Source organism: Cupressus sempervirens, chromosome 8 (assembly GCF_028749045.1).
Source record: "Cupressus sempervirens isolate cs-2001-9-10 chromosome 8, ASM2874904v1, whole genome shotgun sequence".
Taxonomy (NCBI): Eukaryota; Viridiplantae; Streptophyta; class Pinopsida; order Cupressales; family Cupressaceae; genus Cupressus; species Cupressus sempervirens.
Window position 1 is genome coordinate 424,029,915 of NC_143125.1, and position 27,612 is coordinate 424,057,526.

The 27,612-nt window shown below is 35.1% G+C and overlaps 1 pseudogene; it reads right to left on the reverse strand.

Moving 5' to 3' along the window:
• LOC149543043 (uncharacterized) overlaps positions 1-8,786 on the reverse strand; it is a 63,572-nt pseudogene extending 54,786 nt beyond the window's left edge.
• Between the last annotated feature and the right edge of the window lie 18,826 nt (positions 8,787-27,612).

Consider the following 27,612-nt stretch of genomic DNA (forward strand, 5'->3'; position numbering starts at 1 on the left):
GAAACTGGAAGAGTGTCGCACGACTTTATGAGAAATATCGCGTGATACTTTTCCAGTATCGCACACCTTCTTGAGAAGTGTCGCACGCAGTAAGGAAGAAGTGTCGCCCTCCCTTAGTAAAAAGTGTCGCACGGTTTTTGTGAAAAACCTGCGCGTGCCATCAGCGGGCACTTTTCTTCATGATCTGATCTTTTTGAGAGTGGTTTTGGTTACCCTTTTGGGCGTTCTTCGACCCTATGCTGTTGCATTTTGTATTCTGTCGGTTTCTCTTGAAATCGAGTTTTCGTGTTTCTGTTTTAGTCTCTTGGGGTTTAAAATATATCATTTAAGTATAAGTTCACGTATAATTTCTTATACTTAAGATATCTTTTAATATATGCGACAAATTTTTTGAGATAGGTTTCAGACCTCTCAGAGATAAGTTATGGATTCTACGAAATTTCAAGGCTTTAGAAATCTAGACTTAGCCAATTTTCAGGGCTTTAGGATTTTAGGCTTAGCTAAATTTTGGGATTCTGCATTTTACCCCAGCTTGATTTTTTGTTGATGAGTGGTCATTTCTTGTGCCCTCATCTTGTTGTGGTGGTTGTTGGCTTTTGTTTGGGTGTGTCAGTTGGGTAGTGGCGTTCGAAGATTCGTTGGTTGCCGGGATTGTGTTGAAGTCTTCTGTTGCGATCTTTGTGATCCCTGTATGATGTTGTCTTGTGCATTCATACTTGTAAATTTTTTTTTATCTTGGCTTGATTTGAATCCTTGTTTCCAAGGATCTCCGGGCGGGGCATTATAGAGGAAGCCACATCAACCATGGAAATTACATGGGGTTACACTTCAGCTTCCATATTCTGCAAATTATGGATGTATTTTGACAACAAATAGATAGATTGCTTTAGCTCCCTTTTCTCCTTCTAATCTTTCCAGATTCGGATGGTGACTCTAGCATGACCAACATCAAGGATTTTAATGTTGGTAGCCCTAGAAGCCGGCCTAAGAACCATCTTCTCCACCATATAATCCTGAGGTGTAATATCATCCAAGCTCTTATTTGCAAATGGTTTATATATATTGACTACCCAATGTCATGTTTACTCATCTACCTCTAATAAGGTCTCTATCTTGGGCTTCTTGATTTTTAGGGCTTTATCCAGGCACTTCCCAACCATGTCTTCTACTGAGACATTCATGAGAACTATGCTTCTTTTCTTTCTCATAGACAAATTGAACCAATTCGGTGTAGTAGGGCCACTCTTTAGTGGAGGAGTACGAGGAATAGGGGAAGTCCCAACAACCAATGCATTTAAGGTGTTAGCTTCATCTATTTCTTGTTGGTTTTTCTAATCCATAATTTCAATCAAATCTTCTCCAACAGATTCATATACGACTTTAATTTCAATTGGTTCTATGCTAGGATTTACCTAAGTAGCTTGTTGAGCTCTTTTCTTCTTAGTATGGGAATGGGTCCACCTAGCTGAAGTTGAAGGTAGAATTGAACTTTGAAAAATAATTTTAGTTTCAACTTTAGGTTTAGGGTTCAAAGCACTTGTAGAGGAAAATGTGATAATTTTATCAGTACAATGAATAGGCAACTCTGATCTAGAACTGATAGATACTTTATGAAGTTGCAACCCAACATGCCCTGATTTGGACCTCATTTTCTCTACTAGCCAGTTCTTAGTTCTCTCAATGAAAAGGATGATGTAATCTTGGAGATCATCCTCCTCTGGAAAATTCTAGTCTATTTCAAGTAAGGGAAAAGCTTCAACCCAAGTTGCATAGAAGGGATCAACTATTTCTTCACTCTCATCTTCTTCTATCTCCTTATCATTCGTTTGTAGCTTGAATTCTTTAATTTTCTTCAAGGTAAATTTGGACCACCATCTTTTTCTTACCTCATAGTCTTCGTCACAATCCACCAAAAAATCTTCTATTTGAAGAACATGGGCAAAAGATGAGCATAATTCAAGCTAAGATTGGCCAAAGCCTTTATATCAAACCTTGATCGTGCATAATAGAATGCCAAGTTCATAGTCTTCAATTCAATTTCAAGACCAAAAGCATATTGAATGCTTTTGCACTGATAATGTCCAAGCTCAATAGGAAAGATAAAACTAGAACCTTTTCCAACTTTACAATTTTTATCCACTTTAGCTACATGACTAGAAACTTCAATAAGGACATAATGGTCCAAACAATACTTGGGTAATGTCAGAGGTTTACCTTCATACCCAACTACCATTATATATGTGAATTTAGGAAATTGGGTGACAAAGCTACCATAGATAGTTAGAAATTGAGCCACTTCTTACAATAATCTCCTATGTTCTTTACCTTGGAGCTCAAAAGCCAGTCTCACAAGGAAGGTATCCTGTACCCTTTTGAAGTCCCTGGGGTTCTTTTCTTTCTATAGTAGGGGAAAATAGTCATAGATAGCCATGCCATTTATCCAATCTAGGTGGGGAAAACCTTCACATTCTTTATAACATGCTAGGATATAGAACATAATAGAAGCCATGTAAAAACTAGAAACCCCAGATGCTTGTGAAAGTTCTTCATGTAGTTGGTCTACTATAATTTTAGCCCAGTTAATATACTTTCCTTTACTTAGGATGGACTAAACAAATAAATACATCCAATTTTCCTAGAAGAAGGCACTCGTATTCCCTTTGATTCTATTCAGGAGAGTGATTATGTCTTTAATCTTAGGAATCATGCGTTCTCACATCAAGGGGTGAGGAAGACGAGAACATCCCTTCTCGAATTTGAGCAACCAATTTTTAGCTATGGAATTATTAAACTGGCTAGTGTCGGTAGCAAATTGGGAGTCAGATAGGCTAATGGTCCAAGCTTCACATTCTTTATTTAGAGGGATTCTCAGGGCACCCGTTACTGTTATTCTATTGATATATACCTATACTTCCCTTGTGTGTGTCCTGATACATCTTTGGGTAGCATCATACTTATCTCTACATTCTAAAACCAACTCTAGACAAAAGACTACTTTTGGAAAACCCCCAACTTGCAACAACTCACTCCTGGCTACTTTTTCTACAATAGATCCAGGCTTAGGGTTTGAAAACCTTGTCATCAATTTTCTGATAAGGTATCTCCTAGTTCTAGCAAGAAACTAGTTAAGGTGGATGTTGTCTTTTCATTGGGTAACTTAGGGCAAGAAGTAGCCATGAGAGAAGGAAGATTACAATTTTAATCATAAGAAAAAGAAAGAATGAAAAGGACCAATAGAGTTATCTTTGTTTTTAAACATAATTAACAGTAGCTAATGAGGAAAAAGAATGAGACTTACTAGGAGGAAGACATGACAAATCTTTTGACGAAAAAAGATTAACTTTTATGCTTCTTGCACCTCTAGAAAAATCGATGATGGGATGAACAAGAAAGGAAAATTTTAACAGTTTAAATAGGAAAGCACATCATGGATGAAAGAGACAAGTATTGTTTTGATAAGGCTTTTTAATCATTAATGAGCATCGCTTAACTCTGCATGTATCAAATCTTTTCACCACCTTTTGTACCAATTAGCCATCAAAGCATGTCCTTTCAATCTCTTTAGAAAATATTTTATCATTTCTATACTACCACTTTTCATTATTTGCATGCCTTTAAGATCAATCAACTTTGAACTCTTGAACAAGGGGGAAGGGTTCAAGGTTCAAATTAGATAATCTTAGAATATTGGGATATGGTGCTTATGTAAATTTTATTTTAACATGAAACTTTGAACTTGAAATTTAATAGTTCAATGTTCAAGTTCAAGAAAAGCACCAAGATCCACTTGACATCGTGAGTGCTGTTGGGACTTACTCACACTGCCGAAATATGAAGTCTTGAACTTTGAACCTTGAACTAATGGTTCAAGAGTTCAAGTTCAAGGATTAGACTTGGGAAGCACATGACATTAAGCCAAAAAAAAGGGAGACATTCTCAAAGTACTTGGGTGACATTGGACTTTCAAACCTTGAACTTTAATAGTTCAAGTTCAAGGTTCAAACTTGAACTTCATTTTTCACAAAAAGACTCTAAATAATGTCTGAAAGGTTGAAACTTAGAATGTGGGTAACATGTTGTTACCCATAATTTAATTGACTATATAGTGTTATTCATTCCCTTGTAGGTGATGCTAAATTTGTAAACTCTTTCATCACCACTTCATTCATGTTCAAGGTTAGAACCCAGTTGGACATTTAGTTTGCTTCTTGATTTTGTAATCTTCTTATGTGTGACACTTTGAAATCCTTAAGAGTAGAAATTTCTTGTCTAATGTTTAAGATGTAACTTTGAAGGTGTTATACTTCTAGTGAATCTTTAATTATTGCATTGGTGATAATAAGGGTGTCACGTTCCACATGATGTTTGGTCACCCCAAACTTGTTGGATGCTCAACTAGTTAGAAGGCTACTTTTGCTTCAGCCACATTATTTGTTTCATCCTGTTATCTCTTACCTCCTAGAGAAATTAAGTCTCTCGTTAAATTTCTCTTGATAAATTCTTCACTTGAAGGACCTGGGTTACCTTTTGAGGCCCCATCAAGCTTAAATTTCCACCATCCACCAAGTGTTTTTTTTCTTTGCTACAATGATTTAATGCAAGGTAGTTAGCTTTCTTAGTACTTAGCTTCTCAAGGACTTGCTTAGGATTTCTCTTAGCCTATTAGGGTTCCTTTTAATTCCCTAATCTCTAGAGTATCTCTATCCTATCCTCTAACTACTCACTACCTAATTACACCAATGACTTTAGCATTTTCCTTCACCAAATGCCTTTACAAATTGGCTTGCCAACTTCCTTTCTTAGTTCTTCCTAATAATTTTCTTAACTACATGGAATGAGGGGCTCTTAAATGATATGTTAGACTTCTCCTAGGCTTCTAGACACAAATCCCACAAGTTCTTTGTATCTACACCAAAACTGCCAAAAACAAGCCTAATAGAATTAACCCTCCTACTTGGATTTTTGGACCTTAAATCCAAATTTATATGAATAAGGTAGAAAAAAATTCATGGATTCTAATACCATTTTGGAAAACCTAAAGGATTTTGTGGGTCTCAGGTCTTCAAGCCATCTGTACACTTGAAAGCAATTTCTACGTGTATAATCAAGGGTTTTACAATGTGAATGATAGCGTTGACTAGGCTCTATTCATTCCCTTAAAAGAACTTGTTTTTAAACCTTCTACCTTGGAATATAGTAACATCACTCAACCCTCTTCCTTATGCAACTCTTTTTTGGAAGCATCTCTCACATTCAAACCTCCAAAACCTTCTTGCAACGTTGTGATTGCCTAACCAAGTAACCGTGACTTGCCTAGGGCATCATATGAAAAATAGCTATGCATCTTCTCATGGCCCAAAACTTTATATAAACTATGTAAACTGGATCCATTCCCATTTCCCTTAAGGTCATGATGAATACGTGGTAGGAACTCATGGAGGAGCCATTTTCCTAAAAACTGTCAAGACTGAACCAACACACAAAGTTCTCACAAAAGATTTTCAAAACCCAAAAAAATGAATTTCTATGACCTAGTAATATGAAACAAAAAGGACTATACAAGAATGAACTACACTAAACCAAAGCAAAAACTCCAACTTCAATCCATTATTGTGATCATTAAAACTAAAACATGTAAAAATGTCAAAATTGGGGCAAAATTTGTAGTGTTTAATGACAAAACTTTCCTCTTACAATCTCCAACCCTTGGAATGAGTCATTTTGTGGTTTTTATAAGCCTACCAAGAGATTTCAAACAGTTATGGCAACCATCAACCTGAAAACCATGACATATGCAATTCTTGCAAATATATTGTCAAGCAACTTTTCAAAGTTGCTGACAACTTTTGCATTTTTGTAATTTTTGAACACCTATCACCTGGAACCTTCCAAGTAGGTCCAACATTGTCCATTTATGATGTCTAGGTATGATTTAGCCTTTAAAGCATCAATCCACATATTTTTTACAACTTTTCCCTATTTGACAACTTTGCTAATATTTGACAAGCCCATTGACAAGGAAAACTTCAATATTTTAGCAATGATTTAAAAAAAAATAAACCAAGAAAAAAATTAATAAAATATTATGCATTATTTAATATACTAATACATTTTTTTATTTTTTCCTCAAAGTAGGTGAGAATATTTAATTACAATTTTTAAAATTTTTCATCCATATTTAAATAATAATATCTTTGTTCTTGATATAAATAATAATAAATATTTTATAATTGTTTTTAGAATACTTTCATCAATCAAATCATTTAAAGCTATAAATAAATAATACTAGTTTGTTTTACTTTTTTTAAGAAAAGCAAAAAATATTATTTAAATCATGTTAATCTCTTGATAAAACAAGTTAGATTTTTATTCACATGTGCGGAAAATTTTTCTAGGCTAAGGAATTGATTTATAAAATAAAATTTTACTTCTCAATTTATTTCAAACCGATATCCATTTTATTTCTCTACTAAAAATGAAACTTGTGTTTTTCAAAAATCTAGGTGACTATATTATAAATTAAATACAAAAAAATGATCCATTAATTTTTTTTTAAAAAAAGACACATAAGAAATATAAGAATTCAACCATATAACATGTTATTAATATATTCAAGGTCCTAGATTTCTTAGAAGTTTGGGGTGAATCAGTAATCACCAACTCCAAACTCAAATAACAACTTATCAAACTAATTAACCAATATCATATTAAATATCTATTCACTCGTCATTTAAATTATGTTAACTTGTGAAACTTAACCAGAAAACAAAAAATAAAAGCATCTATGAAATTCACTTGAAGAAGGATTTATAAAAATAAACTTTAATTGTTCATTTAGAGAAAAAATCTAGATGAATCAAGTATCATTGTGGGCATCATTAATCATATGGGTGATCTTTTGGCAGTCAAAGCAATGCCCTTCCTTTAGGTACAAACAATTACACTAAAGTGCATGTGCTAATTTGTGTGGTGTTGAGTTAGCTAAAAAATTAAAGCTTTTCAAAGTCCACATTGAAGGAGATTCAATGGTAACTATTAATGCTTTGTTGGTGAACAGATTTTTCACTTGGAAAATATGTGATTTAGCCCAATGGAGTGTATGGAAAATTGATTTCTCCAATAGTTGGATAGGCCCTTGATATCTGGCCTTCCTCTGTGTTTAGAGGGGCAACTCCCTCGTAAGATAATTTTTTTGATTTTTCAATAAAGATGATTAGGACTTAGAATATAAAAAGGAAACCATTGATAGCAAATGCACCACATGACTTCAATGTTTCCATAAAATCAATGTAAACTATTAATGAACACAATCAAGAACTATGCTTGAGAGCTATCATTGACACAATGCTGATTTGGAAATTCATGAGCATTTGCAAAATACCGTGAAAAATGTCATTGCAAAGAAAGAATCAACATTTCAATGTTTTAGATATGTAGAAAGAGAGAACACAAAGTGTACTTTCTTTATTTCTTAGCACCAAGAACATAAGAAATGACTGATTACAAGAACAAAAATTGTATGCACTTTCTAAAGATTGCCTTGTTATCAAAATATAAGTGTTCCTTGTCTCTAAGTCCAAAAAAAGTCCCTTATTACATTGAGGTTCATAAATTTATAGGTATTCTAGAATAACTAACCTTTTGGGTTCGTAACTACTTAAAAAGTTAGAGTTTGGACTAGTCTAAAGCTGGTTCGTAACTAACTCTAACTTTTGATGCCTAACCATAACTAATGGAATAGGAAATGGGAGAAACTGAAGGAACCCCACCCCACCTCTATTTTACTTGAAAGTTTTTTTCTGAAAGTCTTTTAAACTATATAAAAATGAATTAAAATGAGAATCCCTATGTCCATGAACAATTTAATATAATTGCTATCACCACAGTCATCATCGTGAGTGCTTGAGTTGGAATGACATGTTAATTTGGCCAGAGTTTCTTCTTTTACAAAAGAATTCAATGCTATTGTGTATCTTTTAAAAGCTGGCTCTCCATCATAGTACTCCATGTCATCTAGGATATTTTTAGATCTTGCATGAGCCAAAGCATATTCCTCCAAGTATAGCTTCACACATTCTTCTAGTGAATCAACAACATACTCAAAATTCTTCACCATCTGTTGATGGAGTTGCTCGCCTGCCCAACTGGGAAAGATAATGACACTAACTAGTATTGAGGCAACACCTCCAATGGATATTGAATAAAGAATATCTATAGTAGTTCTCATAGGATTCCCTAGTCTATAGGTAGAAACTACAATAAGGCAGAATGTGAATAAATACACTCTGAACCCATATTCATACTCTCTCATTGATGGCCACTATTTTATGAAAGTTGTGAATGACCCAAGGAAGAAGATGCTGAAGCCAATTATTATTGGCTGAGAAACCATTCCAAAAATCAAAGCAATTTGGGCAATAAGGAGAGCTAAAACTCCTACTTCAATACTCCCTAGTGTCCTATTCAATCCCTTTCTAAAAGTGCCACCTACAGTTTGCTCAAAGACTGCCACCATAGTGAGAATTTCCCAAACAACATTGGGTTAGAAGACATCAAAGGGTTCTCTAACAAGGATGACGAAAGAAACTAAGAATACTGTTAGCCCCACTTTCGGAGAGAAAGTTAGCCTGCTTGGATCCTCCTTATAAAATTCCCATAGTTTTCTGAAAGAGCTGCATACGCTTTTGCCAGCCTTTCTTGTTACACCTCTTTTTTTTTGTATGCAACAAATTGTGAATGTTTATCTTAATTGATGCTGAGCTCACTTTTCCTTCTATTGCTAGCATTCTCCAATCACTCTTGTGTTTAAACAAATATTCTGTAATTATAATCCCATCAACCTAAACACCTTCAAGAATGCATCCATCGGTGTGCTCTATTATTCCTTCTCTCATCCGATCATAATGTAGATTCACTCTTTTTATTGAAGGGTTGAATGTAACTTGGCATCTTTAATGAATAACCAAACAAGTTGATGACTTCATAAGCTCAATTTTGCTATTTGAGCACTAATTGTGCTTTTATGATCCATTGTGGATACACAATACAAAAATCTACCTACTTTTGGTCCACTTCATCAAACAAAGAGAGTGTCTTATATGCTCCTTTGGTATTGCCTTGTTCTAATCACCTTTCATGTCCATGAGATGGCCAAAACTTTAAGGCATTTCATCAAATAAATTGGTGGTAGCTTCTATTATCATTCTGGTAGCCAATGCTTTACATTGGATGATTCATTGAATACTTTATCGATGAGTGTGCCTATTTTATCAAAACTGCTTCACATGTTCATCGAGTCACTACATATTGAGAAAGGACTCCATGGACATGGAGGATGCTAAATCATAGATTGGGAAGGGTCATCTTCATCTAAGCTCATCATATTTTCTATACAACACAACTTAAAAGACTTTCTTTGGTATTCATGTCTTCCTTTGACTTTAGTGGGATTCGTGTACAATTCCAGAGGCAGCTAAGATGAAGCTCTAATAACTTCAGAATCCTCACATAGCCAATTGCATGGCTTAGGGACCTTTGAAATCTCAACTCTGACCAATACTTTTCTACCTTCAGTTACAAGCAAATGCATATCATGCCTGACCTTTCCATTGAATGTATACACATGATTTGCAACTCTCCATGTCATGGATGCTTGGTTTCTTCTTCTGTGTGTCCACTAATCTCCATTGGAATCCATGGGCTTGGCTGGGAGTTAACATGTTTAGTCATTCAACTTTATATCTGCCGCTTACAATTTCTTGAGAGCATAATGTTAAAAGTTAATGTGCCCTATTATTTGGCTTTACATCTTTCGCCTCCTATGCTACTGCTTTGAATCACCCCTTGCTAGCTAATTGTAAGAGAGGGGCGTGCACCAACATCATGTATGCATACCCTTGCAGAGGTAGTGTAGTCCCAAGCTTCAGGATTTTGTTGGCTCTACCATGCCTGCTTCATGTTGTCATTTGCATTCTTTGGTTGAGTTTTATCGATCCCTCTCCATCTCTTTTATTACTTCTCATTCTCAATAGGTGGTTGTTTAAATGTTGGAGTTTGGGTTGGAAAGTTTGGGTTAGGATTATGTTAAAAAGTTAGAGTACATAGTGAGAGAGTATTTTAGTATGTGGAGAGAGAAATTTTGTGTGAGGGAAGGCAACCCAAACCCAAACTTCTCTCTAGAAGTTTTGGTACATGTATAGAGGTAGTACGAGGAGAGAGAAAAGTACAGGGAGAGAGAAAAGGTTTCAAAAAGAAGGAAAATAATCTCTCTTTATCTCTCTCTCTCTCTCTTTGCAATTAATTTAATTAACTCATAAAAATTATTCAGGTAACATGCTTGTATAAGAAGACACAATTTTAATTGACAAATATCCTATACCCTCCACCATGCTCAACTCCTCATGGACTCCTTAGAATATTTCATTAGACATACACTCAAAGAGGGAAACAAAACTAAAAACCTCCTTACTAACATGGGATGTGGTTAAATTGACGTTCTTCCAGAGACAATTGCAAGTTGGAGGATTTTCCTTCATTAGCAAAACTTGCTGAGGTTGATAAGATTTGCGGGATGAATAATACCCACATCATGCATTAGACTTACACAAAGTATCAAAACTAATATTAGATTTTGATTTATTACAAGTAGAAAATTTGATTATTATTCCAAATAATTTCTTGTTATATTTTCATTATACAAATGATAATGATGGTGTTGTTGGATAATTGGAACAATTGCTATGTTGTCATTGATGTCAAACCTTACTAGTAAGACATTTATTAATAGTGTAGAGTACCATATTATTTGATTGATGAAGAGGGTTTGAAAAGAGAGATAACAAGATGAACATGTAAAGTGGTTGAGTAAAGAGGAGTAAGTATGATGGAACTACAAAGGGCACTTGATCAGTTAGTATTTGACAAGATAACACGTTGTTTGATCATTGTATTAAGTGTAGAAGAAATATGAGTTGAAGTGTAGAAGAGATGATTGATAGAAGTTAAGAAGTTGTGTAAAACATGAGTTTGACCAAGTAACAGGTTACTAGGTCAATGAAGATGTTAAACATTGCCGAGCAGAAGATTAAGGAGCTTAAGTATTAGCCAAGTGATTGTAATTATTGAGCATGATAAAGGCAAATTGAATTAACAACTGAGTATAGTGGTGGCCAAGCAAACCAATGTAAGTCGAGTGAGATAGATCAGTAGTGACCGAGCTACCTAGTGTTGACCGAGTTCAAGAACATAGTGATGATTGAGTGTCAACAAATAACAATTATTTAAAGAATCAAGATTTGAGACTAACACAGTTCAACTTACGGAAGAGTCAAAGTGTGTTAAAGATAAGGATTGATGAGATGGCCATTTAATGCACGACTTGAGTTTGCTAAGCAATATAAGTTGAGATTCAATGAGAAGTTTCTACAAGTTCAAGGAAAAAGAAGATGAACAAATTCAATGAATCAAATCAAACCTTGAGATCTACAGTTATGTTTAAGTAGCAAAAGACTAAACTTGTCTATTTAAGGATGCATAGGAGATGTTTTACAATGTTAGTTGGCTGGCGAATTTGTGAAGAACAGAGTTGCAGAGGAAAAGTGAGAAGTTGGTGAAAAAGAGATTACTTGAAGTGTTGTCAAGGAGATCATGTTAGAGTAATAAAGTTTTTTCTTATTAATTAAATCATATTGATTTAATCATTAAGACACTTATTATCTCTAGTTTACTTAACCTAAACTTTGGGCATATATTAAATAATTTTTTTATTAATTATTATCATGCAACCTAGGTTAGTTACTTGTTAGGGTTTGATCTCTCTTTGTAATTATAACATTGATTCACTTTTGATAATAGCAATCTCCTTTTTTTTCATTAAGAATATCTCATCTATTGATCTGGGAAGTCCAACCTTCATAGCTTTTGCTTCTCTCTTTTTGAGATAGGTGTTTGCTTGCAGGTGGTTCTTGGTAGCTATGGGGTTGAGCTTTCATCAACTTCAACATGGTATCAGAGCTTCAGATCTTCATGCCTCTATTCTATTTGTGAGAGTTTTGGCATCCATTTTTAGATCTATGGCTTTCAAAGAATTTTGTATTGGATCTATGGGGGACCTATTTTATGGAACACTTTGAGCTCAAACAGACATCACTGCTAAGCTTAGAGTGCTTGAAAACCTCCATTTACATATCAAATTTGTCTAATTTAGATGCTGTTGAAATCTATGGCAAAATTTTTTTAGCCCAAGACCATATGAGCTTGGATTTAGAAATTGAGGCTACAGTTATTTTATTTTTCTAAAATAAAAATTAAAGGCATTTTTTTGTTTGTTTGTTTTTAAAACAATTTTTTGCATGCTTTTTATTGCAAAAAGCACATGCAAAGAGGAGGCGTTTTGTATTGGAGGAGGCACTATATTTAATTTTTGAGTGCTCACATGCACCTATGTTTGAAGCGGGCCCCTTCTTTTTTTATTGGCTTGTCACATCTTTGGAATTTAGGCTGATGAATGTACCAATGGTCACATTCTTGGTGCCACCCATGTACCTCTTTTCCCATGCCTAACATTGACTATACTCTCTTTTTGAGTTGCATGCGATTTGGATGAGGCATAATTTGGAAGGGAGTAGTTTGTGAAATTTTGACTGGTCCAAGAGTTTTGGCCTTGTTAATGCTACCCACCAAGATGCACTGTCGGCACTTCCTTGCTTGTATTTGGTGTCCCTTTTACGACCCTCGCTACTCTATACGGGCCCATTCACTACCATAATCATTGGCGGTCAACTCTTTATCGACATGACTCCATTCTTGTGCCGCATGCTCATGATTTTTGGTACTCTTTTTGGTGTGTGTCTGCCACATGTTGCATGGACAAGAGACCTTTACTTTTTTGCCAAGTTACAAAACCGTCACATACCGTTCACATTTTTTATGAGTTTTGTGTTTGTGTGCCCTTTACGGTTGGTTTCTAGTATTCAAAAGTGGTTTTTTGGATGGTTATCCATTTCATCCATCAGGGTATCCATGCCATATGTCTAGGAGCCATGTTTGAAATCTACAAAAAGGTTTTTTCATTACCTCTAGAATAATCAACAATTTTTTGTGGGCTTGTTCGCATGGTTTCCCAGTTTGAGAGTTGTTTTGACCCCTTTTTGGGTGAGTTTGAAAAACTCCATGCAGTTTTGGCATTACTTTTTTGCCAACAAAGGATATATTGTTTACCATGCACATGTTTTTAAACACATTATTTTCTTGGCGATTGGATTATTTTTCTAGCAACAACCCTTTTTTCTGACACTTGTTTCTGATGACCAGATATTTTTTCTAGTAGGGGTCATTTTTTTGGCATTTTTTTTTCCTCAATGTCCATTTGACCATCAAAATCATGCTTGTTATCTGTTGATGTCAGCATTGCATCAATACACCTATCACTCCTTTAGGCCTTGTTTGGACCTACCTTCAAATTTTTTGCTCATATCTCAGGCATACAAACTCTATTTTCTGTAAACAAGATATTGTCAGAAAGATGGTTCCAAGCCTATCACAGTGGTATAGGTAATTTTAAGTTTTGATGCTTTTTATAGTGTTTTTTGCTATCAAAGTTAAAGATACAATTTTGCACTTTGGGAAACATATCTTGAGCATCTAATCTCTAATTTGGGAATTATTTATATCATTGGAAAGGTCTTTTAGAGCTCTTTCCAGTGATGCTAGTTATTTTTCCAGATTATGCTTCAGGCAAATTCTATTCACTTTTTAAGAGTTTTGCATTTTGGTGGATATCTTGGTTGTTTTAGGTCTAGGGATTGATTTTGTTGCTTCAGATGATTTGTCATGGGTTGTACTATATGTAGTATCAGACTTATGTCTCTTCTGATCTATTTAGACAACACTTGTATACATTCTTGCAAACGTACTGAGATAAAGTGCCATATTGCATTTGTATTTTCATTTTAGTAGTTTTGCCTTGTTTTGCCTTCTGATTCGAATAGTGTCATCTGAGGACACTTGTACAAATTATTATATTCTTGGGATTCACCATATGTTGTGCCTTATTATACATGCACTACTCTGATTAAAGTGCCATGGAGCATTGATGTTTTGCCTTTGTTTGCCTTCTGTTGGTCTGACTTTTTGTGTAGTAGAAGTTTTCTGTTAAATCATAGAAAAGTCAAATGTTCTATTCCTAAGTGAAGCATAGGGTTTTGGATAATCCATCCATAATAAATAATCATCATGTAAACCCTATATCATCTCTATTCATAAATTGTCGGGCGCAAAATTTTGAATTTTCAAAAGAGACGAATATGCTGTCATATTCCTTTTCCTTACTCCCAGGTTACCTTTCTTCCTATTTGTCCCAACTGTCAGATCCGACTAGATCTACCGTTGTCGTTACCTCGCTATGAAAAGTTGCATGCTTATTAAGTATGGCGAGGTAACGAGTGTTGAGTATTTTAAGAGGCGAGACCGTAAAGTGAAGATACATCGATTGGAGATTTGCTTATTAAATGATTTATTGTGCAGGTATACTTTGCAAGTTACCGTCCAAAAAGGATAGGGACCCACTAGAATATCTGACATCAGAGCCGGAATGATGGTTTTTTTGGACGTTCCACCACCTCGCTATCAAAAAAATCAGGCACTTCGCCGTTAGCGAAGTAGCGAGGCCATGTGAAAATCTGAAGATGATGACATTGCATCTTGCTTGTATCATAATTACACCAGGTGGCATGACCAGTCATAAATACCGTTGTCAGAATCAGTTTTAATTGATAGAAGTGATTACTAGGTAACCCTTGCATTTTTCGGCACGGAATCCTTTTAAGTGCTGGAGCTCTCTACCTCGCTATCGGAAAATTTAGGTGCTTCACCATTAGCGAGTTAGCGAGGCCCCGTAAAATGTTAAAAGATCGGCAAGATCTTTGGTGACGTGGAATGATAAATGACTATGGTAAATTTTGACATGTGCCAACTATGCAGAGATTCGATTCTCATTAATGCCTATCTGACTGAATGTACAAAAAATCTTGAACGTCAGCTTGAAGTGGATCAACGGAGCTCGCTACCTCACTATGACAAGTTGCATGCTTGTTAAGCCATGTGACATAGAAAATATAAATCAGGAGATCCTGTGCTTTTTCCTCACCTTTTATTTGGTAAGTGATCAACGACTGTCGTCTCCTCGCTATGAAGAGTTGCAAGGGAGATAATTATAGCGACATAGTGAGTTGGGCCCGCCGCCTTCCTTCTTAAGAAGCCCTGTAGCATATCTTTCGATCATTTTTGGATCAGATCAACGATTGTCACCGCTTCGCTATGGCAAGGTGCTCGTTCTTTATGCATAACGAAGTAGCGATATGCTGACACGTGTTCTCAGTCGTCAGTGGGTCCAAATATAAACGCCATCAAAGAAAGAATTCTGTACATGGCAAGTTCTCATTGGGTAAAATAATTGACATGGAAAATACAACTCCCAGTTGTTCTCTCTGCACCACATGATCGTAGGATCTTTGAAGATCGACGATGCAGTTTTAAATGAAAAATGTAGTGCCACTCTCTGTATTAATTAGACAAGAAAGCTTTGTCAGTGAGGAAAAATAGAGTATAATACAGAGAGATTTCATCAGTTTCATCTCACGCGAGCAAAGATTTGGAGCCATTCTTGTGTAGAAGCCATTACTGAAGGAAAAGTGTGCCAAGGTCTGATAAAAATTGTCAAGTTGTCTGTTCGCGAAAAATTTGCAGGAATACAGAGGAAAACAGAGATAGAATTCAAGTAAGTAAAAAGATAGCCCAAGATGCCTCCGAAGAAGGGATTTTCAGGTGCAATAAACTACTTGGATAGAAATGTCCATGATGATTTGCTTGAGTTGCTTCCTGAGTCTACTGTAGAAACAGTGCAAGTTAAGAGGTTAACCTCACTGAACCCTAGGCTAAGGATAGCTGATGGATTGTATGATAAGGGTAATTGGGTTCAGGATGCTCAAACTTCTCAAACTGGTTTGATTTTATTCAAAAAATGGTTTGCAGAAAGGAAGTTATATGCCCCTCATGCCAATATATGGAATTTTGATCTTGGAAAGCTTGTTGTCCCTAGTGTGTTTATGGATTTTGACCTGCTTGAAGCTATAGCAAAAAATTATGACCAAGCCACTAAGGTAGTGAGAAGAATGGATGGTGAGGCTTTAGTTACCATCAGTCCCAAGGAGATTAGGAAGGTTTTTAGTCTGGGACCTCTCACTATGTATCATGTGCCCATTAATTTGATAGAGTTAGAAAAAGAATATATGTCCAAAAGGGATGTAGTTAGGCAAGGTGCACTGAAAGCCCACATAGGCCGGATTGGAGGCCTCCCAACCATAACATCATCTTTTAAAGAACCATTCAAGAAATCATGCTTTAATGCCAGGGAAGTAGAGATATATAGAACCCTGTGCAGAGTCTTCAGAGAGGGCGAAGAAGATTTTATTCCGGTGAGCTTCATGTATATGATCACCCAAATCTCCTCTTTTGGTGTGGAAATAATTTTTGATTTTGCATCTTACTTGGCTAATGAGATTCACCAGGGATTGGTAGGGATTGCAAAGGGCAAGGTGGAAAAGGTTTGGGGTCAGTACTCCCTACTGATGCATATGTTTCTTTTTAAAGGGGCCACTTATTTTGGTAAAGAAATGGTTTTAAATAGGGAACAAGAGGGGGAGGCACTGCCAGTCCAATTATGGAGTGTAGACATGACTTGGGAAGCAGAAAATGCTAGCTTTGTTAGATTTGATAGGCACTTTGCCTTCAAACTAAGATGCCTCATATTGAGTGATAATCCCAGAATTCCTAAGGCACTAATGCATCTTGTTAGGCCTATGGACAAACCCCATAGTCTAAAAGTTTCACATAATTGGGGAGATATTATCCCATATTCAGTCTCAACTGTCATTAGGGTCTATGGATTCAAAGGAACACCCCATGTCCTACCCTATCAGGTACCTTTAAAGGTAGGGATAGCTGAATTTTTGTGGCAGTTGGGAGGAGTGGAGGAGGCCTTTTTGCACAAAAGGGGAATAGGATCAATTTTTCCTACTTGCACTATAGCCCACCAATTTGTGATAACTAAAGAAGGGTGGATCTTTCTCCACAAAATTTTGGATCAATATAAGATGGCAGTGTCTAATGCTCATTTTTGTGATACAGAAGGTTTCTTTAACTCTGCTCTTAGACTTAGAATCAAGCTTCGTCCAGTTCAGCATGAATTCTATTTTCCTGAAGATATAATAAGAAATGAATATTCTCTCCATGAGCAAGAAATAAAGAAAGAAAAATGGAGAGTCTATTCAAAAGTTTTGGAGTTTATTAATTATTTTGACAAATATTACAGTCCTCTTAGTAATGCTGCAACCAATGCAGATAAGATAAATAAGCTCATGAGTACTTTCTCTGAGATAATGGAAGTAATGAATGAGAAGAAACAACATTTTATTGATTCTTTTCTAGATAAAGCCAGAGAGGTTATGAGAAAATTGGGTTTCACCCCCAACATTGGAATGGGTCCACTGGTGGTACGAAAGAAGACAAGATATACTATTGTTCGACAGCAGATGCTCATTGTACACAAAGAAAAACAAGTAGTTGAATCTACCAGTACTATCCTGGAAGAAAGACCCCCCTGAACCTTCTCCCAAAAGAAGAAAAATAATAAGGGAAGAAGAATCCCCTGATGAAGGTTACTCACCTTCTCAAACTCCAATGAGAATTGAGGAAGAGCAGCTCACCAATGAGCAATTTGAACAAATGGGGTCACAAGGAGAAATTTTTGTTACACAAGCAGAAATTGATGAAGGGAACCCCCAGGAACCTCCTGTGCCAAGTTTTGAATTAACTGTAGCAAATTTCAGAGGAAGGGAATTGGACCCTGTTTTGGAACAAGCCAGTCAGCATTTTTTGTTTGATAACAGTTTTGTAAGATCTAGGGCTTTCCATCAGTTTGCATGGAGGGTAAACATGCACATTTTTGAGCAAAGGTGTAAGAATATGAAAACAGAGCATCCAGAAATGGATGAGGCCTCCATTCAAAATCAAATAAAGGAACAAATGATGCAAGAGTTCCAGAATATAACCCCTGATGAGGGTAGACAGATGGTAAAAAATGCAAATATTTTATTATTGCCCAATTGGGATATTGCTGATGCATTAATTTTTAATTCTGTATCAAATAATTTAGGACTACAGGACCCAAATAAAGAGGAATTCTTGGATACAACATTCAACAATGATCAAGCTGCCCTTGTTATGTGGTCCCTGAGAAGAGGATCCAGGACTACTTCATCACAGCCTGATGATTCAGGACTAACAGGGAGTATCATTGTAAGGAGAGTTGCTGATACTTCAAATGTACAGGCAGCCCACATGAATGTGGATTATTCTAAATTTGCCTTGGCCACTGCAGAAAGAGAAGAGAAGGAAATGATTGATATGCACAGTAAATATGAAATAGTGGTGGATGCTTATAATCAAGAGGTAAAAAGGAGAATTGAGCTGGAAAACAGGGTATCTCAATTGGAGAAGATACTTGGAAAAAGGAAAGTGGGAGAATCCAGTACACTGAGAATTGCATATCCTTCACAGTCATCTATTGGATTAACCCCTATCATTGAAATACCTAACACCCCTGAAAGACCCCAATTCTATACTGCAGAGGAATTTGAAGCAGAAAAAACCAAATTACATGAGTGGCAGATAGAATTTAGAAATCAGCAGGAAGAAAAATGGAAGCAGAGTGTGACATATTTGAGGGATAAAATACAATGGTCAACTTTTTATGATCAGTTGACAAGGATTGTAACCCTCATGGATGAGTTGAATAAAGAAAAGGATGGACTAAATTCTCTTGCGCTGAAATGGAGATAGAGAAATAATGATATTACAATTATATGTATATCTGCAGTCCAAATGCCTTATCATCAAGTTGAAAAGATCTTTGATTTATTGAATAAGTTAGAAAATTTTGAGAATGAAAGAGATTCTTTACAGAGAAGATTGATACTCTGTTTTTCAAAATATCTTGCTGAAAAATTCACCCTATTTCCTTGTGCTTTAGAATCTGTTGATACAGTAAAGGAAAAAGAAAAATGGAAAAAGGAAATGGATAAATTATTCGATAACAGAATAATAAACATCATCAGTGAGACTAGCCATTGGTTTTGGGCAAAGACAAACGAGGAGCTGGTAAAAGTACAATTGTATTATACTTCTATGAGAAAAGAATTTGATGATTTAGAGGAAAATGCAAATTCTTTAATAAAGATACAAAGAGAAACTCTAAGTTTTGATTGGCCAGATGATGATACTTTTAATAAGTGGAAAAATCAGTTTAGTGAACAGATGTCAGGAGACAATGAGGAAGAAGATGCAAAAGTAATAGTTACCCTTGTAATCAGCAATGATGACATGGAAAATCCTCAGGTTAAAGTGAGTTTGTAGGTAACAGAAGATGATACATCACTTACAGACCTCATGGGTATGTACTCCGAAAGTGAAGAATGATTGTAAGGTCAGATCGTGCTCTTGTCTCAACAATTCAGAAGCATAATAGAAAGGGACCCGCCAAGAAATGTTGTTAATCTTTCTGTTATTTTGTTTTTGTCTTTCTTTTGAAAGGACACCTGTCACCTTCTTTAGCCTGAAGCTTGTTGCATCTCACACTATTTAAGTGAGATCCCAAGGCTAAAGAATGGTCCGAATTCTGTTTTTACTAAGTATTGTGCTTAGTCTTGTTTTTGGTCCAAACATTTGGAAAGCAAGTTTGTAGTATACTTTTTTGTCAAAATTTCTGAGAATACATGAATGTAGAAAGAACTGTGCTTCTTTTCTGAAGGTCTTTCTGGGTCTATTGTAAAGGATATACCATTTTCAAAGGAAATGAATACAAATTATGAACTGTCCCCATATCAGTTCTTTCTGAATTTTGTCTCCTTTTAAATACTTAGCTACCTTGATGTTGTGTGAGTAAACGCTTATGCAATTGATTGCAATATAGTAGGGTTGTACATCCATTTGTTATCGCTGTTAATTCAATGGATTAAATAAGGGCTCTGATGAATGTGATGAGATTGCTTAGGTATTGAAAAGGATTTTTGAATGATAAATTCTAATAAGAATTGCTGATAAGAATTTGTTGCAAAGCAACAAATTAGATCTAAGAATTTACTATAGACTCTGAACCCCAATGGATTAGGCACTGATCGAAAGTATTTCAGCCAAAAGAGAAGTATATTATGATTGGGTTTTTCAAAATACATCATAAAATCAAATTTTACTTTTATTTCCTGTAAGATATTCAAAGTTGGCCAGCACTTGCCTGCATGGAATGTTTTAGCTTCATTTAGCCATTGCTGTTGAAAACATCTGCAGATCTATAGAAGATTTCTTGGCCATATCTGTTCAAGGGATGTGTTTACCAATTTGGTAAGAGTTATGTATATGTTTGAGGATTTAGAAATGAGAATCAAAATGAAACTAAGAATAATTCTCATACAATTGTTCCATTTTTGAACCATCCCCGGGTACACCCGCCCTGGTTTTTACAGAGCCAAAAGAGTGGAAAACCGTCTGAGGTTTTGTTGAAGTTGGGTCCTAGTACTTTGCATATGCAAGTGACAATGAGAATTGGCTATTCTTTAGGTTGTGTATGTACTGATATCTAGGTATTAAGCCTTTTGTCGCTTAGTAGTTTTAGTACTGTTTTAACATAAAAAAAAAAACACCAACACCTTTCTTTGTCCAGTGAGTTTCCCTTCTGTGACATTAGCCTCATGACGTGTTTGAGATTGATCAGCTTACTACACACATATGTATTCTTTTGTGTATCTTGATCATGATTCCTTAACATGCAGTTCTTTTGGCCCACTTTTCCAATTTCTTGTCACATCACACTTGTCTACATTAGGGGGGTTCTTCTGTTATTTCTCATGCTTCCTTGGTTCGATTGAGTGAACTATGTATTCAGTATTTATTCCTATGTACTAGGAAGATGCAGTGGCTGGGTACCTATGCATTTTGGTGAGTTGGATCATTTACCATATAGACACTCATCTTTTCGTTCATACTTTGGTTGCGGCTTTCCATGTTTGATTGATCATCTTTTCAAGCTTTGGTGTTTCATGCCATTTTTATCTTTGAGTTCAATTGTTTGCCTTTATGTGTCTCTTAATTCATTGCAGATTATAGTCTTCTCTACCTTGTCAGGTTCTATTTTAGTGGAGGTTCTTCACATCAATAACTACTTTTGACATATCTTTGTAGCTTCTACATGCTTTAGTGGTGTTCTTTATGATCATCTTTTGTTCCTATCTTCTGGGACATTTCGTGGTTTGGAGGCTTCTTCATTCCTTCACTAGTTCTTTTTAGTATTAATTTCATCTCTTTTTGGAGTAGGGTTTTTCCCATGTGGTTTTCTCTATTTCTCCTCTTTTCAATGATTTGGTTGTGCTTGGGTACCTCATCAGGCTTTGTTTCTGGGACCCAAATTTACTTTTAGTAGTAGTTTCTAGGTTTTTAGCTACTTGCTAAGTTTATCTTAAGAGGGGGTGTTATAGTAATAAAGTTTTTTTCTTATTAATTAAATTATATTGATTTAATTATTAAGTCACTTATTATCTCTAGTTTACTTAACCTAAACTTTGGGCATATAATAATTAATTCTTTTATTAATTACTATTATGAAACCTAGGTTAGTTACCTAGTAGGGTTGATCTCCTTTATAAGCATGACCTTTTATTATTATTATAACATTGATTCAATTTAGATAATAGCAATCTCCTTTTTTCTCATCAAGAATGTCTCATGTATGGATCTAGGAAGTCCAACCTCCATAGCTTTTGCTTCTCTCTTTCTGTGATAGGTCTTTGCATGTAGGTGATTCTTTGGAGCTATGGGGTTGAGCTTTCATCAACTTCAATAGATTAGAGATGAAGAATGTGATGAAGTCCAGTTAATTAACTAGGAATGAGTTGAATGGAGACCTGAACATGAAAAGTGAATTGTATTTTATCATTTTAACCTACTTGTTACTTCCTAACCATTATGGCAGTAAAGTCCTTTAATCAAGGTTGACCTAATAGTCATATTGTAAATCCTTTAGTCAAGGTGATATTCTGATGGGATGTTAAATCTTAATAGGGTGATTAAATCCTTTAATTGGGTCACACCTAACAATGTGTTTTGTAACCTTTAACAGGGTTGGCTCTTAAGAAAGCTCACTACAGAAGAGTGAAAAAGTGGTAGCATGTTCCTTGGTGGTTTTTGTCAAATTGGGTTTCCACATTAAATCCTAGTTTCATACTTGTGTGAATGTTGTTTTCATGTCTCATGCTATTTACTATTACATATTTTTGCAATTCAACCAACATTAAACAAAGAGCTAAGTGATGATCTGAATAAGTTGAATTAGTGATGATTTTCTATATTGGCCAAGTGGATTTATGAGTGTGATTAAGTTAGTTGTAGTTGTTAAAAGTTAAAAGCAACTAAGTTTGCAAAGCTTGATAAACTGCACAATAGGTGCTGAATAATGGTAGTGCAAGTCAAGCAGAAAATCAGTTGGAGCTGAGCAAAGAAAATTTTAAGTGTATGCTGAGTAAACTATAGATACTGTTGAGCTAAGTGGAACTTATTGGAATTTGAGTGAAGTTTAGTTGATGACGAGCACTAGTAAACTTCAGTATGTGCTAAGAAAATTGCTAGAGGATGCCGAGCACCAGAATGACAGTTGATGTTGAGTGAAAACATTTTTTATTTTATCATGAATTCAATGAATCTAAGTTGACAAGGTCGATTTCTTGGATTATGTGAATATGTGAAAGATAAGCTTGACGAGTTGGTGCACAGAATTCAAGGTAAACCATTTTGAGATGAATTCAAAGAGGATTCTTGAAGAAGCTTCTAGAGGGAGCATAATAGAAAGATGGGTAGATTCAATGAATCATACCTAACCATGAAATGGATGGAAGTGGTTGAGTAGAAAAATATCTAAGTTATCTTTAAGAGGGAATGCAAGGCCAGATGAAATAGTTGGCATGTGTGAGAACCAAAGTTAGACAAGATGTCTAGGGTGTTGTTTCGTATGGTGCCCTAAGGAAAGAATCTGCAAATTTGGCATGCAAAGTAAGAAGGCTTAAGAGGATGAATTCTTGAAGGGTGTACAAGCTATTAGAGTTGAAGTGAATGAAGTCAAGCATAATGGAGGACTAAATAGTGATATGTAATCTACAAAGTGAGTTGTATTTAGTTATTAGGTCAAGCGTAATGGAGGACTAAATAGTGATATGTGATCTACAAAGTGAGTTGTATTTAGTTATTAGGTCAAGCATTATCGTTACTCTCTTACAATTATATTAGTCTAGGCAAAATCCTTTGGATTAAGGTTGACCTAACAATCATTTGTAAATCCTTTAATCAAGTGGCATTCTAATGGAATGGTCTAAAGCCCTCTAACAAGGCTCACTCCTAACAGGGTAATTGATGTCCTTTAATCAGGTCACATTTAACAATGTATTTTGTAACCTTTAACAGGGTTGACCTTTCACAAGGCATCACTTCAAAAGAGTGAGAATTAGTAGCATGTTATTGGTAGTTTTTCCCAAATTGGGTTTCCACATAAAATCCTAGTGTCAAATGTGTGAATGATTTTATTGTGTTTCATGTTTACATTTCTACGAAGTGATTTTGACATAGGACAATAAATTGCAAGTTTGTATTGATTTAATGTTTGCATGCGAGGATTAAGAGAAAGTGATATATGTACAAGTGATGTTAAGTACTGATTAGTTTCATTGGGAGTATTTTTTGACCTTGGATAACTAATTCATCCCCCCCCTCTCAGTTATTCTAAACTATTCTAATAATTGGTATCAAAGCATTGGTTGCTTGTGAGAGATAGTTTCAAGGTACTATAAGTTAAAGATCAAGATGCCTAAGAGAGAGGTATCGAAGCTTAACAGGGAACACTTTCTTGCATGGAAAAGTTTGATGAAGCTACACTTAGGAGGACTTGGTGATCATGCATAAGGTATTATTACTATGGAACATACTGATCCTGTTGGAGCCCTAACTACAAAAGATCTAAAAAGAAGAAGAAGCACAATCAGTCAATGTCAAAAATTACATCTGCCCTAAGTTATTCTAAGTTTGATGACATCAAAAGCTGTGACACTACAAAGAAGATGTGGGATACACTTCAGAACATCCATGGAGGAGATAAAAATGTTTTGAGAGCCAACTTTGAAAGTCTCAGAGGTAAGTTTGATGATATGAGAATGGAAGAAGGTGAGAATATTGCACAACATTGTAATAGAATAAAAGAAATTGTAAATTCCATAAGAGGATCTATTGGTAAGATTAATAGTGATATTGTGTTGAGTAAAGTATTAAGCACTTTGCTACCTATTTATGCTATTAGAGTTTCTACTATACAAGAGTTGAGATGTGTGCCTGGAAATGATTTAACTCTTGAAAGTTTGGTAGGTAAGCTTACTACTTTTGAACTCTCTAACTTTGATAATTTCAAACATGTAAAAGTTAAATCTTCTTTTAGAGCCAAGGTACCACTAAAAGAATTTGATATGAAAAATAAGAAAAAGGTAAAGTATGTATCCAGTGGCAGTGGTAAAGATGAGGAAGATATAGATCAGCTTGAAGCACTCCTAGCTAGGAAATCCTATAGAGGCAAAGGAAAATATAGAGGTAAGATGCCCATTTCATGCTTTAATTGTAATGAAATTGGTCATATTGTTGCTAGCTGTCTAGAGAAGAAGAACCACAGGAGTGGAGACAAGTCTGCAAAATATAAAAGAAAAGATGAGAACAACAAAAACTACAAGGACAAAGGAAAAAGAGTTTGTTATGTTGCTGAGGAAGAATCAAATGAAGAATCCGAAAATCATGACGATAAAATTGTCTATGTTGCTATGAAAGATGAATTTTATGAAGATGAGACTTGTTTCTTGTATGAACAAAAGTGATAGGTGGATCATCGATAGTGGATGTTCAAATTACATGACATGAGACAAAAATAAATTCAATTCCCTAGTACATTATGATGGAAATAGTGTTAGATTTGGCAATGATGCACCATGTCTTATTAAAGGAAAAGGTTCAATTAAGTTGAACGACAAGATCATTTGTGAAAATGCTTATTATGTTGAAGAACTGAATTAAAATATGCTAAGTGTTTCTCAATTGAATGGTACTAGATGTAAGGTTGAGTTTGAAAATAAAAAGGCCAGGATATATGATGCTCATGGAGATTTAATTAGCAATGGTGATTAGACTAGAGGTAATCTATTCTATCTGGATATGAATGATGCTACTTGTTTAGTTGTTCAATTTGATGATGTATGGTTGTGGCACAAAAGGTTATGTCATGTTAATTTTGAAAATTTGGTCAGTATTAGTAAGATGAAAAGAGTAAGAGGTTTGCCGAAACTAAAGAAGCCTGAGAATACAATATGCAAACAATGTCAGTTAGGCAAGATGACTAAGTCAAGTTTCAAGAGTAAGAATTATACTTCAAAAGGGATACTTGAATTAGTTCATACTAATTTATGTTGACCAATCAATGTGCAAAGCTATAAAGGTGACAAATACATTATACTGTTTATTGATGACTATTCTAGGATGATGACAGCTATGTTCTTAAAGCAAAAATCTCATGCATTTCAAATGTTTAAGTGTTATTTGGCTAGAGTGGAAAAGGAAACAGGTAAAATCGTAAAATGCCTAATATGAAACAAATGTGGAGAATTTATATCAAATAAGTTTGAGATGTTCTATAATGACAAAGCAATCAAAAGAAAAACATTTACACCTATAATCCCTCCACAAAATGGGATTGCTGAAAGAAGGAACAAGTCTATAATGAACTATGCTAGAACACTCTTAATGGAGAAGAATGTTGCTTTGAAATACTAGAGAGAAGCTATAAGTACAGTTGTCTATACCCTAAATCGTGTACAAGTCAAGAAAGGTACACATGCTACACCTTTTGAATTATGATATGCATATTCTCCTAATGTAAAATATTTTAAGGTATTTGGAAGAAAATGTTATATACTCAAAGATCATAGGAATGGAAAACTTGATGCGAAAAGTGAAGAAGGTATATTCCTAGGCTATTCCACAAGGATAAAAGCTTATAAGTTTTTGAATACTAACAAAGTGTTGGAAAGTGCAAATGTGAAATTTGATGAATATACAGAAGTACATAAAGATGAACCTGAAAAAGAATCTAAAGATTAAAAATCCTTTGTATACTTCTATGATGACATGATTGATGATGTTTTTGTAAATCAAATTGCAAATCAACAACAACTCTCAGTGACTGCCGAGTCACACAATATGAATACCAAGTTGCATTCAGGAGCTGAGTTGCAAAATGAGATAGAGATACATTCTAATAATGAGATCATTACACAAGAAAGAGATGATAATCTACATGATAGAGGAGCTCAAAGTGATTCAGAAGTTGAAAGAAATATGGAAGAAAACAGAGCAGAACCAAGATTGTCAAAGTATGTCAGAAGACATCACCCTGCAACACAAATTATTGGAGATAAAGAGGCTAGATCTATGATGAAAAATAAATTGAGAAATGACACATGTCTCCTGAGCATACATGAACCAAAATTAGTCAAGGATACATTGGAAAATGATGATTCGAGTCAAGCCACGAGAGAAGAAATTGAGCAGATAGAGAAGAATAACACTTGGTCACTTGTACCTAGAACAAAAGATAAAAATGTTATTGGTACTAAGTGGATATTTAGAAACAAATTGGATGAAAATGGTGAAGTCACAAGAAATAAGGCAAGGCTAGTTTGCAAAGGGTATGCACAAGAGGAAGGCATAGAATATGGAGAAATGTTTGCCCTGGTCGCAAGACTGGAAGGAGTAAGAACTTTGCTTTCTTACTCGAAATACAAAGGTTTCAAAGTTTACCAATTGGATGTGAAGTCTACATTTCTAAATGGTATATTAGAAGAAGAAGTTTACATTGAAAAACTAGAAGGATTTGTTGATGCTAACAACAAGAACATGGTATGTAGATTGCACAAAGCTTTATATGGATTAAAGCAAGCACCTAGAGCATGGTATGAAAGACTTCATACTTATCTTATGTAGATTGGATTTGAAAGAACTGATGACAACTTTAATTTATACTTGAAGACTAAAGGTGGTAAAGGTATTTTGCTAGTTGAAATTTTTTTTGATGATATCATATTTGAAGGACAAAATGTACTTTGCAAGAAATTTATTGATGAAATAAGGCAAGAATTTGATATATCCATGTTTGGAGAAATTAAGTTCTTTGTTGGATTGCAAGTGTATCAAATGCAATATGGTATTTACATCACTCAGTCTAAGTATGTGAAGGAAATACATAGAACTTTTGGATTAGAAGATTCAAAACCTATTAGTACACCTATGGTGACAGGACACAAATTATCTAAGAATGATGATTCTGTAGAAGTGAACCAAACTTTGTATAGGTCTATGATTGGTAAACTATAATATATTGTTCATAGTAGACCTGACATTGCATTGGTAGTTGGGATTATTGCAAGATTT